This window comes from Salvelinus fontinalis, chromosome 35 (assembly GCF_029448725.1).
Source record: "Salvelinus fontinalis isolate EN_2023a chromosome 35, ASM2944872v1, whole genome shotgun sequence".
Taxonomy (NCBI): Eukaryota; Metazoa; Chordata; class Actinopteri; order Salmoniformes; family Salmonidae; genus Salvelinus; species Salvelinus fontinalis.
Window position 1 is genome coordinate 13,911,340 of NC_074699.1, and position 12,221 is coordinate 13,923,560.

General features: G+C 39.6%; 1 long non-coding RNA gene across 1 annotated transcript in view; it reads left to right on the forward strand.

Moving 5' to 3' along the window:
• LOC129834347 (uncharacterized) overlaps positions 1-11,311 on the forward strand; it is a 66,001-nt gene extending 54,690 nt beyond the window's left edge. The window contains exon 4 of the long non-coding RNA XR_008756239.1: positions 8,904-11,311. This is a non-coding gene — a long non-coding RNA (uncharacterized LOC129834347). The remainder of the gene's footprint in view (positions 1-8,903) is intronic.
• Positions 11,312-12,221: the final 910 nt, after the last annotated feature.

The following is a 12,221-nucleotide window of genomic DNA, read 5'->3' on the forward strand; positions in this document are numbered from 1 at the left end:
TGAGTTTGTCAACAGATTTATACAATCAAAGTATTTTGTGGGCATTTCCAGAATTGGCTAGAAAAGTTGTTTGAGGAGCAACTGCCCATAAAAAACTACTTCTCATTTATTAAACAGACGATGTGGCATCAATATGAGTCAGAAACTGACTACAATTTGACTACAACGTGTAAATAGGTGTTTTTTGGTCATAAAGTCAGTCTCGTCCAAAACTGATTTTTGTGAGAAGTGTGGTTGTGACTGCATCACAACGTAAATGAAGATTGGGTTTGTTTCAATCCTGCCCACATGCCCACAGCTGGCAGCACACAACTACTTGTGTACTGTACATAAAAACTTAAAAACATAAAAAAAAAAACCATAAATTGTAGAAATGTACATATAAATATTGAAAGCATTTAATGAGAAAACTAAAATAATATGAAAATATTGTCTCATTTACATTGTGTAATTTAATTGACCGTCCCTGACCTAACTAGCCCCGGAGATAGGCTATCCAAAGTCAAACCAACTTTGCCACGGTCAACACCAGCCGGCTGAAGCTAATTGACAAAATAATTTGGTTAACTCTTCCCACCTGCGACACCCACCTTCAAACCACACCCCGAAACCAACTCATGTTTGAATTCAGTCATGGCCGCTAACATTACTTAATGAACCAAATTTAAAACGAGGCCAAGTCTTGAAGTGCAGTCTCCCTTTAAGGTAAGTATTCCAAATTATAGGGACAACAGGGTCAGCTGAGGATCTGAGCGGGCTCAAGGTGAAAGTGTAGACATTGTGACCTGGCAACCCTATGACCTGGCAACCCTAGCTCTCTCTCTGCATCACTACAGAAACCCATTCTCCAACAGTACCATAGTTACTGCAAGAGGCAATGCAGCAGAAAATTCACCCTGGGGCATAATGCAGTCCAAACACACTCATTAAAAACTTGCAGAATCCGTCGAAATGTGCAATGAATTATAGTCATGTGCATTTTTCCATTGGTCATATTGCAAGTGTACAATTACTTGCAAATTATACCATACTATTATTTACAGTATTACAGACAGTACTGACCTCCCACATTTCACCCCAAACCAATAGCAAGTATCAAACAACATGATAAAGCCCTTGTATAACAGGTCAAGTGAAGTTGGATTTCATACTACTGTTTAGAACTAGAAGGCAGTACACATTTTTGCATTTCAAACAATTGCTTTTGCATTTCCTTAATGTAAATGTATAAACAAAATGTTGTTTACTTCAGTCCAATTGTATAAAAACAAGCTGTGCACAATAACTAGCCAAGGACATCCTAGGGGATAGTCTCTGCATTTGATCTAAAGAAATACAAAATAATTATCTACTTACAAACAATGAAATACAAATGTTTCATCCCAGTTCGTTTTACAATTCTCCATACAATACAATTAACAAAAAAAGTCTTAGATGTTGTCTTTTGTTTGAAATGAAGAGAAAAATAATTAATTATGATATCTGACTAACAAAGGAATGTTGATGAGTGTCTAAATTTAATCCGGCAACATCGGGGCATATTAAAGACCATAACCTCTTTAAATGTACCAATACCTTGTTTAATGTTTATACGGTGTTCATGATCGGTACCATTGTCTCTTCTGAGCTCCAGCCACACTGTGCAACCTGCTCTCTCCTCTGAGTGGGATCTGAGGCCTACAGCCTAGTGCTCTCATGATGTATGGCCTTTGACACCATTAGACAAAGGTATTATTAGCAGATTAGACTGAGCAGGGACAGGGCCGATCTCCTAAAGAGTTCCAGCATTGAAATAACCCAGAGGCACCGTGAACCTTCCAATTACACCACGCTCAGCCCTGCACACCCAGCAGGTCACGGATGAAAGCGAATAAATATTTTGAAGTGATCTGCATTATACTGTAAAATACACGAGCCCACTGGGGCCAAGGCTGCCCCCTGCGCTCTTGGCTGGGGCTCTGGGGACTGGCAGCGAGGGGAGGGTTGAAGAGACAGAGAAAACCACAGAAAGACACCAAAAAGACTGCTAAAAAGCAGCGGGAAGCAATATAGAGGGTGGGAAAATACAGAGACCATACGATTTTGAGAAAGAGGAAGACAGGGAAAGAGAAATGAGAGACAGAGAGAGAGAGGAGACAGAGAGAGAGAGTGAGCGAGAGAAATAGAGAGGAAAATAGAGAGAGAGATGCCGAGAGAAGAGAGAGACTAGCGTAGACTGGGGGATTGTCTGTTTTATGAAGCTCCTCTGACTACCTGCCTGATTCTCCCTTCTCTTGTTTTGCTTTTATCCTTTTAGTCTTGAAGGAGCCTAATTAGCCACTGCAGAGGGCCTCTCTCTCCTTGCCCTTAAATCAGTAATTGGTTTCAGTGCTGAGACTGTCAGGAAATTAACACATCATACCGTGACAGCTGTTCATTTTTTTCCCTCTTGTTTGTCATGTGAATCGCCACTGATTTGCCAGAGAGCATAACAAATGAGTGGTCTGTAATCATGGGCCACTCACGTGTGTGTGTGTGTGTGTGTGTGTGTGTGTGTGTGTGTGTGTGTGTGTGTGTGTGTGTGTGTGTGTGTGTGTGTGTGTGTGTGTGTGTGTGTGTGTGTGTGTGTGTGTGTGTGTGTGTCTATTTGTACTGGCTTTAGTTTTAGTTGAGTTCCTGTTCACAAACCCGAACCCAAGACTAGGCCTACATCACAAAGACATACATGCATTCTTGTATCTCTTCATTCAGCTCATTCTGAGTCAATCCTGTTGATAGATTAGAGCAGTATTGATTGGAGGATTAGCCTGATCACTAAGTCACTGATAACATGGTCATTAAAACATATGATAGCGATCAGATTAGGCTCAGGGCCAGCTCAAGGTTACAGACCATGTTCCCTGAAAAGTGATTTAAGCATACTACTAGTCTAGTGAGCAACCAGCTTCCAGGTTGGATTTCACGTGTATTGATTAGTTCAGACAAATTAGCTATTACTACCTACGCCAAGTTGATAAGCATATGTCAAGAGATCCTACAGATCAGATATGTTTTTTGTTCTTCAGTTTCTCGCCGTGCAGAAGTCGTGGTGAGAGAGATAAAGGTGTGTCTAAGACATCTATAAATCCCTCAAAAACTACAGCCGGATAAAGGCCCAATTAACCTTTTCAGAGTCTCCCCCGTCAGCGGAATTTCCTGCACTTTTATGAAGTGAATTTCCCTTCTCTCTTCTCTCAACTGAATGTGCTACATTCAGTGCTTTCAGAACGTATTCATACCATTTGACTATTTCCACATTTTGTTGTGTTGCAGCCTGAATTTATATGTACAATGGATTGAATGTAGATTTTTTGTCACTGGCCTACACACAATGCCCGATAATGTCAAAGTGGGATTATGTTTTTGGGTTATTTAAAAAAATTAACAATAATCAAAAATTAAAAGCTGAAATGTCTTGAGTCAGTAAGTATTCAACCCCTTTGTTATGGCAAGCCTAAGTAAGTTCAGGAGTAAAAATGTGCTTATTAACAAGTCACATAATTAGTAGTGCATCATGTTATGTAGTAGTTTAGGACTGGAGAGTTTTTCAGGATAAAAAAGAAACACAGGCAAAATCCTAGAGGAAAACCTGGTTCAGTCGGATTTCCACTAGGAGATGAATTCACTGTTCAGCAGGACAGTAACCTAAAACACAGTGAATGTTCATGTGTGGCTGAGTTACAGTTTTGACGTAAATCTGCTCGAAAATCTATGACAAGACTTTAAAATGGTTGTTTAGCAAAGATCATCAACCAATTTGACAGAGCTTGAATACTTTCTTAAGAATAATGCAAAGCTCTTAGAGACACACCCAGAAAGACTCACAGCTGTAATCGCTGGCAAAAGTGATTCTAACATGTATTGACTCAGGCGGTGTGAATACTTATATAAATTAGATTTTTTTGTATTTCATTTTCAAAAAATGTGCTAGCATTTCAGAAAACATGGTTTTATTATGGGGTATTGTGCGTAGATTGGAGAGAAAATGATTTTGAATTGATTTAGAATTCAGACTGTAAACAGAACAAAATGTGGAATAAGTCAAGGGGTGTGAATACTTTCTGAAGGCTCTGACACAAGATGCTCTGACACAACTTTATAAAACATATAAAAACAGATTTCATTCCACTGATGTGATTTTCTACTATTTCTCTCCTCTATTCATCCTCTTTTGTCTCAGTGACCGTATTTATAATCGGGGGAGTGAAGGACACTAGGCAGCATTAGGTTCAGTGGGTTAGGATCCTACTAGAAGGCCAGAAGGTCAGGGGCATCTGCACATTCAGCACCCAGCGGTCATGTTGCACCAAGGGGTCATGAAGCACCCAGGCTCACTCTGGCACTGGGAGACTTGGCCCCATCTCAGCTCTGACACGGAGAGTTCATCACCTGGTTTGTACGTGTGAAAGGTGCTGAGGTCTCATTATGTCGATGCGTGTCTCTTATTCAATGACTTGTTCTCTCATAGTCCACCTCTCTACTTCCTATCATTCACTGCTGCATCCTCACTTCTAATTTTTTTTGTTGGTATTATTATCATTTTTTAATGAACCTTTATTTATCTAGGCAAGTCAGTAAAAAAAATATATTATTTACAATGGCGGCCTACCCGGCCAAACCCGGACGATGCTGGACAAATTGTGCGCCGCCCTATGGGACTCCCAATCACGGCCGGACGTGATGCGGCCTGGATGGACACATAAAGGTGTGAACCAAAATATTATATTATATATACTGTACGTTATATTCAGAGCAAAAATGTACAAACACTGTAATTAAGATATTTTCTCCAATAAAAGTAAATACAGTTTAAAAGTGGAAAAATGATTTATTGAGTTATGAACACTATTTTGGTTGGTATTTACATTAAAATTGAAGGCCTTCAGAACAGAACGTAGTATTTCTACAGTCCTTACTGACTGATAACAGACAATAAAACGCAACATGTCCAATAAAGTCACAAAGGAAAAGTCAAGACAGACTAGTGTCCAGAGGAGCCGACGTCAACTCACATGAATCAAGTGGCTGAGCGTTAAAACCATGTGTGGATGCAAGGACAAACAAATAAAAAGGAAAAGAAAAAGCTGTCATTCAGAAAAGATATCCACCTCTATAAACTGTTCCCTTAGGTCCTGGCTGTGTCTTTCAGTGTGTGTATAGTACACTCACTACATCTGAACACTGTCAGTGAATAGAAAGAGTCTATTTGGACCTTGCAGACGTGTGTGTAGGCATGTGTAGACGTGCATGTGTGCATGCTGATGTTTGTGTGTGTGTGTGTGTGTGTGTGTGTGTGTGTGTGTGTGTGTGTGTGTGTGTGTGTGTGTGTGTGTGTGTGTGTGTGTGTGTGTGTGTGTGTGTGTGTGTGTGTGTGTGTGTGACTGACAACCCGAGGGTACAAATACAGTTGTACAAAAAAAGAGAGGAGAAGCACTGTGTGATATTTCTTGATTTTGACAAGCGCCCTGCCAAGGTGAAATTGTGTCTGATGCGCATCTGAGGCGCGCCTCTCCCGTCGCCTCGTACACGAAGTTAGTGTTGTTTTCTACCTCATCTCTTTTCAAATGTGGCGGAAGGCTGAGGAGAGGTGGGCTCTTGCGCCTCCGTGTTTTGCGAAATTGGACTGCCTCTCCCCATTATTGTAAACATCATCCCGCCGACAAGCCTGCCGGTCGCTGTGGCGTTGGACGGGGCTGCCTTGGATATATCTGCTAAAACACATCCATTAGGTGCAAACTATTTTTGATTTACATGTTCAGACTTTTTAAAACTGTCACATCCACTGCCGTTGTTGGGATCAGCTTGGCAGTGTCGTGGAGAGAACAGTGGCTGTTTCTTTTCTCTCTCTCTTCCTCCAGAAAGGAAGGTCTGTCTCTTTCAGCACTGGCCACAGGGCACCAGGCAACCTCTGTGGCTCGGTAAACAACACTCCTCCAATCGCTCGCTGCAATGTCTACCTCATTACGCTGTACGCAGAACTTAACGACCTAAACGTCAGTGCAGTCCGACTTCATCTGTCACACATGCAATTAATTCTATCCAAACCACGGATTGTAGCAGACCATTTAAAGTTTTAAAGTCATACTGTAATTTGTATGGAGGAAGAAAAAGCATATGACACAAATACAATGTCATATACTTTTTATTTTTTCAAAAGCTCATTATGGGAGAGGGTAAAAAGTGAGAGAGGTGTAATATGTATCTTTGTAATTAACAGGAGTTAATACAGCTTTTAAAACAAGGAAAGTGATGCAAAATTCTTAACTTTCTCTCTCTCTCAAGGTTTAGGATATCATTGAAGGTTTAAAGGTTATTAAAAGGTATGTCACGACATTTCCTGTGCATAAAACAAATTCCAGGTGGTCCTAGGTTGTCTGACCAAAATAAGATGAAACTTGATAATATTGAAGGTCAAGAATCTATATCAAGGCAACATGTATATGACATGCTATACTTTACCTCACTAATTATATTTTATGTTATCAGACATTACTTCATTGTCACATATAGGGACTAATGAGTGAACTACAGTAAATGAAAGTGTGAAAGACCAAAACAATGGTTTTGTGAAATAACTGAATTTTATATACAAATATTTTCTGTAGACTTATGAGCTTTTAAGATTCAAAGATTTCTGCACTAGCTTTTTTTTTTTAAACACTTACATTACACAAATATGCATTTTTTTATTGAACAATTTGACATTCCGCCATAAGAAGCTCCCATCCGCCATAGCCTCACGCTGGAAGGTACTGCTTCATCTTCACTTGCAAAGATTTTATGAATCAGAGCAATTTCATAAAAGTCCCATTGTATGTGAATTTACTGATGTTATGGCTTATGCTACAAATATATCTCATAGGTGTGCATGTCGCCAGTGGCTAGACTCATAAAGAATGGAGCTGTAATATGGATTGTGTATGGAGGGTATCTGCACCAAATGACAACCTGGGTTATTTTATGTCTGTCTCTTATGGCATGACTATATAAAGATACTCATTAATGGATTATGTGCTTACTGTATTAGATATATATTTTAGTAGACATTTTGACAAAAAATTGTATAAAGTTTAGTTCATATCTGAGGATATGAAGAGATAGTAGATGTTGCTAAAACAAGCACTAAAATACAAACATGATTTGTTTTTTATTTTTTTGTATTGCCTGAAGTGTTTTGTGTTTATGTGTTTACATTTTTTAAATCAATTTTGAATTAATAGTTAATTACTTTAGAAGATATAGGCCTACAATTATATTGCATTGTACCGAATGAGGTAAGCAATATATTCACTGTTTCACAAAAAGCAGTACATTGAGGAGAACACAAGTCATCTTTAAGTACATATAATGTAGGCTATTACTGTATTTCAAAAATCTATGATTACAGTCTTTTTTGCTAAATAAGAGTATATTACACCATTCATCAACTGTGGATGAGCTGGTGACTTGCCTTCCCAGTTTCATTCATCATGATTACGGTGTGATCATTCCTAGTTTGTGTCTTAGGTCAGGCTGCCGCCACTACCTCATCTGACTGGTTACCACAGTCTCAAGTGGATCTGTTCTGTTCCCCTCCACGTCAGCCCTGACTGACACACAACATGCGTGCTTTCGTTTTTCCACAATATGCTCTCGTCCTTTAATTCAATCAAGCTGCTATACTGTTTGATATTACACAACAAAAATACAACCCTCCGTGCATCTCTTGCGAGGGGTGGTTGGAAGGCGGAGAATGTCAACATCACGGACACCTGTCAAGTCACATGGCATGATGAGGAGGGACTTGTTGTTATCTGAGTTTAGAGGATACTCAGGGCCAGATGTGAGAGGATGCAGGAGGATCTGTCTGGAACAAATTAGGGGAGCGATTTCATTTGCTGTTTTTGCTTAATTATTTTCCATTCATAAAAGAAGACGTGCTGCCGTTGCTATACAAGGTCGATATTTTGTTGGTGCTTACCTGTCTATTGTCCGAAGTGATGTTATTGAATATCTCCCATGTGTCATGCTGTCCCCTTCCCCTGTCTTCCCCCTCCCCTGCCCCATCACAAGACTAAGAGAAAAACATGGGCAGCACTGTGTTGTCAGTCCCCATGCCAAAGTGTTTATTATCCACATCAGCTCTGATACTCATCTGCTGTCCTGGGATCAGCCCCTCTGCCCTCAGATCTGGTTTACATTGCATCATTTTAAATAAGACATTCTGGCTTTGGGCAGCTAACGCCTCACCCCCTCCCAAAACTCAATACAGGCACACACACAGACGTACACATGTACGCATGCACAAGCATGCACACACACACATCCAGCCCCCACCTCGCATCTCACTTAAGACGGATTGGGCTGTTGCTAATTAGAGGGATATGAGTACAGCCTGGTGTCTAGATTAATCTGGCCCAATCTCCATCTCACAATGTTCAGTAATGCCTGTCATTACCACCCCACTATAGCACACACTGTACCTTTCCTATTACAAATATCTCTGTCTCTGTCTCTGTCTCTGTCTCTGTCTCTGTCTCTGTCTCTGTCTCTCTCTCTCTCTCTCTCTCTCTCTCTCTCTCTCTCTCTCTCTCTCTCTCTCTCTCTCTCTCTCTCTCTCTCTCTGTCTCTGTCTCTGTCTCTGTCTCTGTCTCTGTCTCTGTCTCTGTCTCTGTCTCTGTCTCTGTCTCTGTCTCTCTCTCTCTCTCTCTCTCTCTCTCTCTCTCTCTCTCTCTCTCTCTCTCTCTCTCTCTCTCTCTCTCTCTCTCTCTCTCTCTCTCTCTCTCTCTCTCTCTCTCTCTCTGTCTCTGTCTCTGTCTCTGTCTCTGTCTCTGTCTCTGTCTCTGTCTCTGTCTCTGTCTCTCTCTCTCTCTGTCTCTGTCTCTCTCTCTCTCTCTAATTATCAGCTCCTTACAGGTTGGTGCGTTTGTCTCATTGACTGTCTACTCGGTTTAGGCGACAACATGAGCATTGGCACCCGACTGGTGTGGCTGGTGCTGACAGCTTCTGGTCCAGCTTGGCCCGGCTCAGCTCAGCAGGTTCTGTCTATAGAGATGGTCACCTGAGGACCAAGACGACTGGGTCTAGTCACTGCTGACCACATACAGTGCATGTCATAAGTATTCACTCTCTTTGGATTCCTTCACATTTTATTGTTACAATGTGGTATTAAAATGGGTTTAATTGTCTATTATTTTTGTATCTACACAAACTCTAATGTAAAAGTAAATGAATTCAATGAATGAAAAATAAAAAGTTAATATGATTAAATAAGTGTGTCAATACATGTTAGAAACATATTTGGCAGCGATTTTAGCTGTGAGTCTTTTGGGGTAAGTCTCTTAACGTTTTGCACACCTGTGCCATATTTGCCCATTATTCTTAAAATTAATGATTCCAGTTCTGTCAAGTTGGTTGCTGTTAGACAGACATTTTCAAGTCTTGCCATAGTTTTCAAGCAGATTTAAGTCCAAACTGCAACTAGGCCACTCAGGTACATTCACTGACTTCTTGGTAAGCAACTGAAATGTAGAGTTGGCCTTGTGTTTTAGGCTTTTGTCCTACTAACAGGTTAATTTGTCTCCCAGTGTCTGGTGGAAAGTAGACTGAACCAGGTTTTCCTGTAGGATTTTGCCTGTGGTACGCTCCATTCTGTTTATTTTTATCTACCGACAAGTATACCCATAACATGATGCAGCCACCATCATGCTTGAAAATATGGAGAGTAGTTTTCAGTATCACTTGTTTAGTGCCTTGTTGCAAACATGATGCATGTTTTGCTATTTTTATCCTCTACAAGCTTCCTTCTTTTCGCTCTGTCATGTGGGTTAGTATTGTGAAGTAACTACAATGTTGTTGATCCATCCTCACTCTTTTCTAAAATCACAGCCATTAACTACCACGCTGTTGTGTTACTACCATGTTGTGTGTTGCTACCATGTTGTTGGCATGTTGTGTTGCTACCATGCTGTGTTGTCATGTGTTGCTGAATGGCTTTGTTGTTGTCTTAGGTCTCTCTTTATGTAGTGTTGTGTTGTCTCTCTTGTCGTGATGTGTGATTTGTCCTATATTTTAATAAAAATATATATTTTTAATCCCATCCCCTGTCCCCGCAGGAGGCCTTTTGGTAGGCCGTCATTGTAAATAAGAATTTGCTCTTAACTGACTTGCCTAGTTAAATAAAGGTGAAACACAAATAAAACTATGTTACTGTTTTAAAATCCCAATTGGCTTCATGGTGAAATCCCTAGAGTGAGCGGGGAAAATGATGATATTGAAAAAACCAAACATTTGCGAGGCATTGGAAAAGCCTCCTGGTCTTTGTGGTTGAATCTGTGCTTGAAATGCGCTACTCGACTGAGGGACCTTACAGATAACTGTATGTGTGATGCACAGAGATGGGGAAGTCATTCCAAAATCGTAGTCATTCCAAAACCCCTATTGCACACGGAGTGAGTCCATGTTACTTATTATATTATTAGACTCCTGAATGTATTTAGACTTGTCTTAACAAAGGGGGTGAATACTTGTTTAACAAAGACATTTTAGTTATTTTTTTCAATATAATTTGTAAAAATGTGTATAATTTGTATAATTTTCACTTTGGCATAATGAGGTATTTTGTATAAATGAGTGACAATTTTTTTTGAAATGATATACATTTTTATCCCACGTTGTAACGCAACAAACTGTGAAAAAAATACAAATGCGGTGAATACTTATTATATGCGCTGTATAATGTCAGATAATATTTAATGTATCCTGTGAATGTGATACATCATACTTGACCACAAACTTTACTTATCTTATTCATTATTGTCTTTCTTAAACATTTTCAAGATTCAAGCAGAAAATAGTTTACACAACAATATACTTTTTTTTACAAATAAAAAACTACATTTTGTCAAAACAATACAAATATCATTTGTATATGTAGGCCTACTCTTGTCCATATACAATCTTTACTGGCTTGAGGGCAGTCTTACAGAATAAGCCTCAGAAAATCATTGAACATTATGAACCACTGTATCAATCAATTCCTTTTCCATCTAACCTGTATGAAGGTGTATGAAGGAATATGTCTATTAAATCTACTCCTCACCAAAAGGCTGCTATGCTGTCTTCGATCTGCAATGCAAAATTACCTCTGTTTAATCTAAGAGGGCCTCGATGAAGAGCCTGTGACAATGCGAGAGTTCAAATCCTGTTTGTCGTTCAATTATATTTCCTTGTTTCGGCTGTCCTTGAAGGGAAGCCCTTGCTTTTCTAGCTCTCTACACATTATCCCGCTCTGTAATGAATGGCAACGCGAGACTCGGAGCACAGAGTGGAGAGGCGGGAAACGTGTGTGTGTGTGTGTGTGTGTGTGTGTGTGTGTGTGTGTGTGTGTGTGTGTGTGTGTGTGTGTGTGTGTGTGTGTGTGTGTGTGTGTGTGTGTGTGTGAGAGAGAGAGAGAGAGAGAAAGAGAAAGAGAATGATGCTTTGCCGTCTGTTGGGCAAAATTACTTTCTATTTGATGTAAAGGCCAGTGTGTAAAGGAGGGTTTGAAAATGTCTAATGCTGATTGTGATTGCTAAGCAGAGTCAGCCCATTATATCATTGAATCTTTGTTAAGCAGCCCTTGAGAGCGCCTGACAGCATAATTAATCTTACCTTATGAACAAAGAAGCCAACTCAATAGTACTGAGGACGCTTATTAAAACTACTAAACACACTCTCCATTTAAAGGATAGCCTTTTTGAAATTGTAGGAGAGGTGTCTATCTTTTGGTTTTTCTTTTTTCATCTGGAAGTGAAATGATATGAGTGGGGGAGGGATTATTGTGTGGCAGAATGATGAATCATCACATGCGACAATAATACATATGAAACAATAATACTGTGCACGATAAAGCAGAGCAAATTATTTTAATTAAAAATGGTTCAAATTTTTCATTATCTATTTCATCTAGTGCACTGGAAAATGAGGATACAATGAATGGTGTAAATATACACAATCCCATTCCTCCCAACAATTACACAATTTATTGAATAGAATGGATATATATATTTTGTTTAAATGAATAGTTTTCAACTATTGAAATCATACTACTGGAAACACATTATCCAAGCAATGACACTAATTATAGTGGTAGTACCATCCAATATCATTACTGCATATTGTTGTCATGTGTGAGTGAACAATGAATAGGCTGACCGAAACACTGCAAATGTTTGCAATCATGT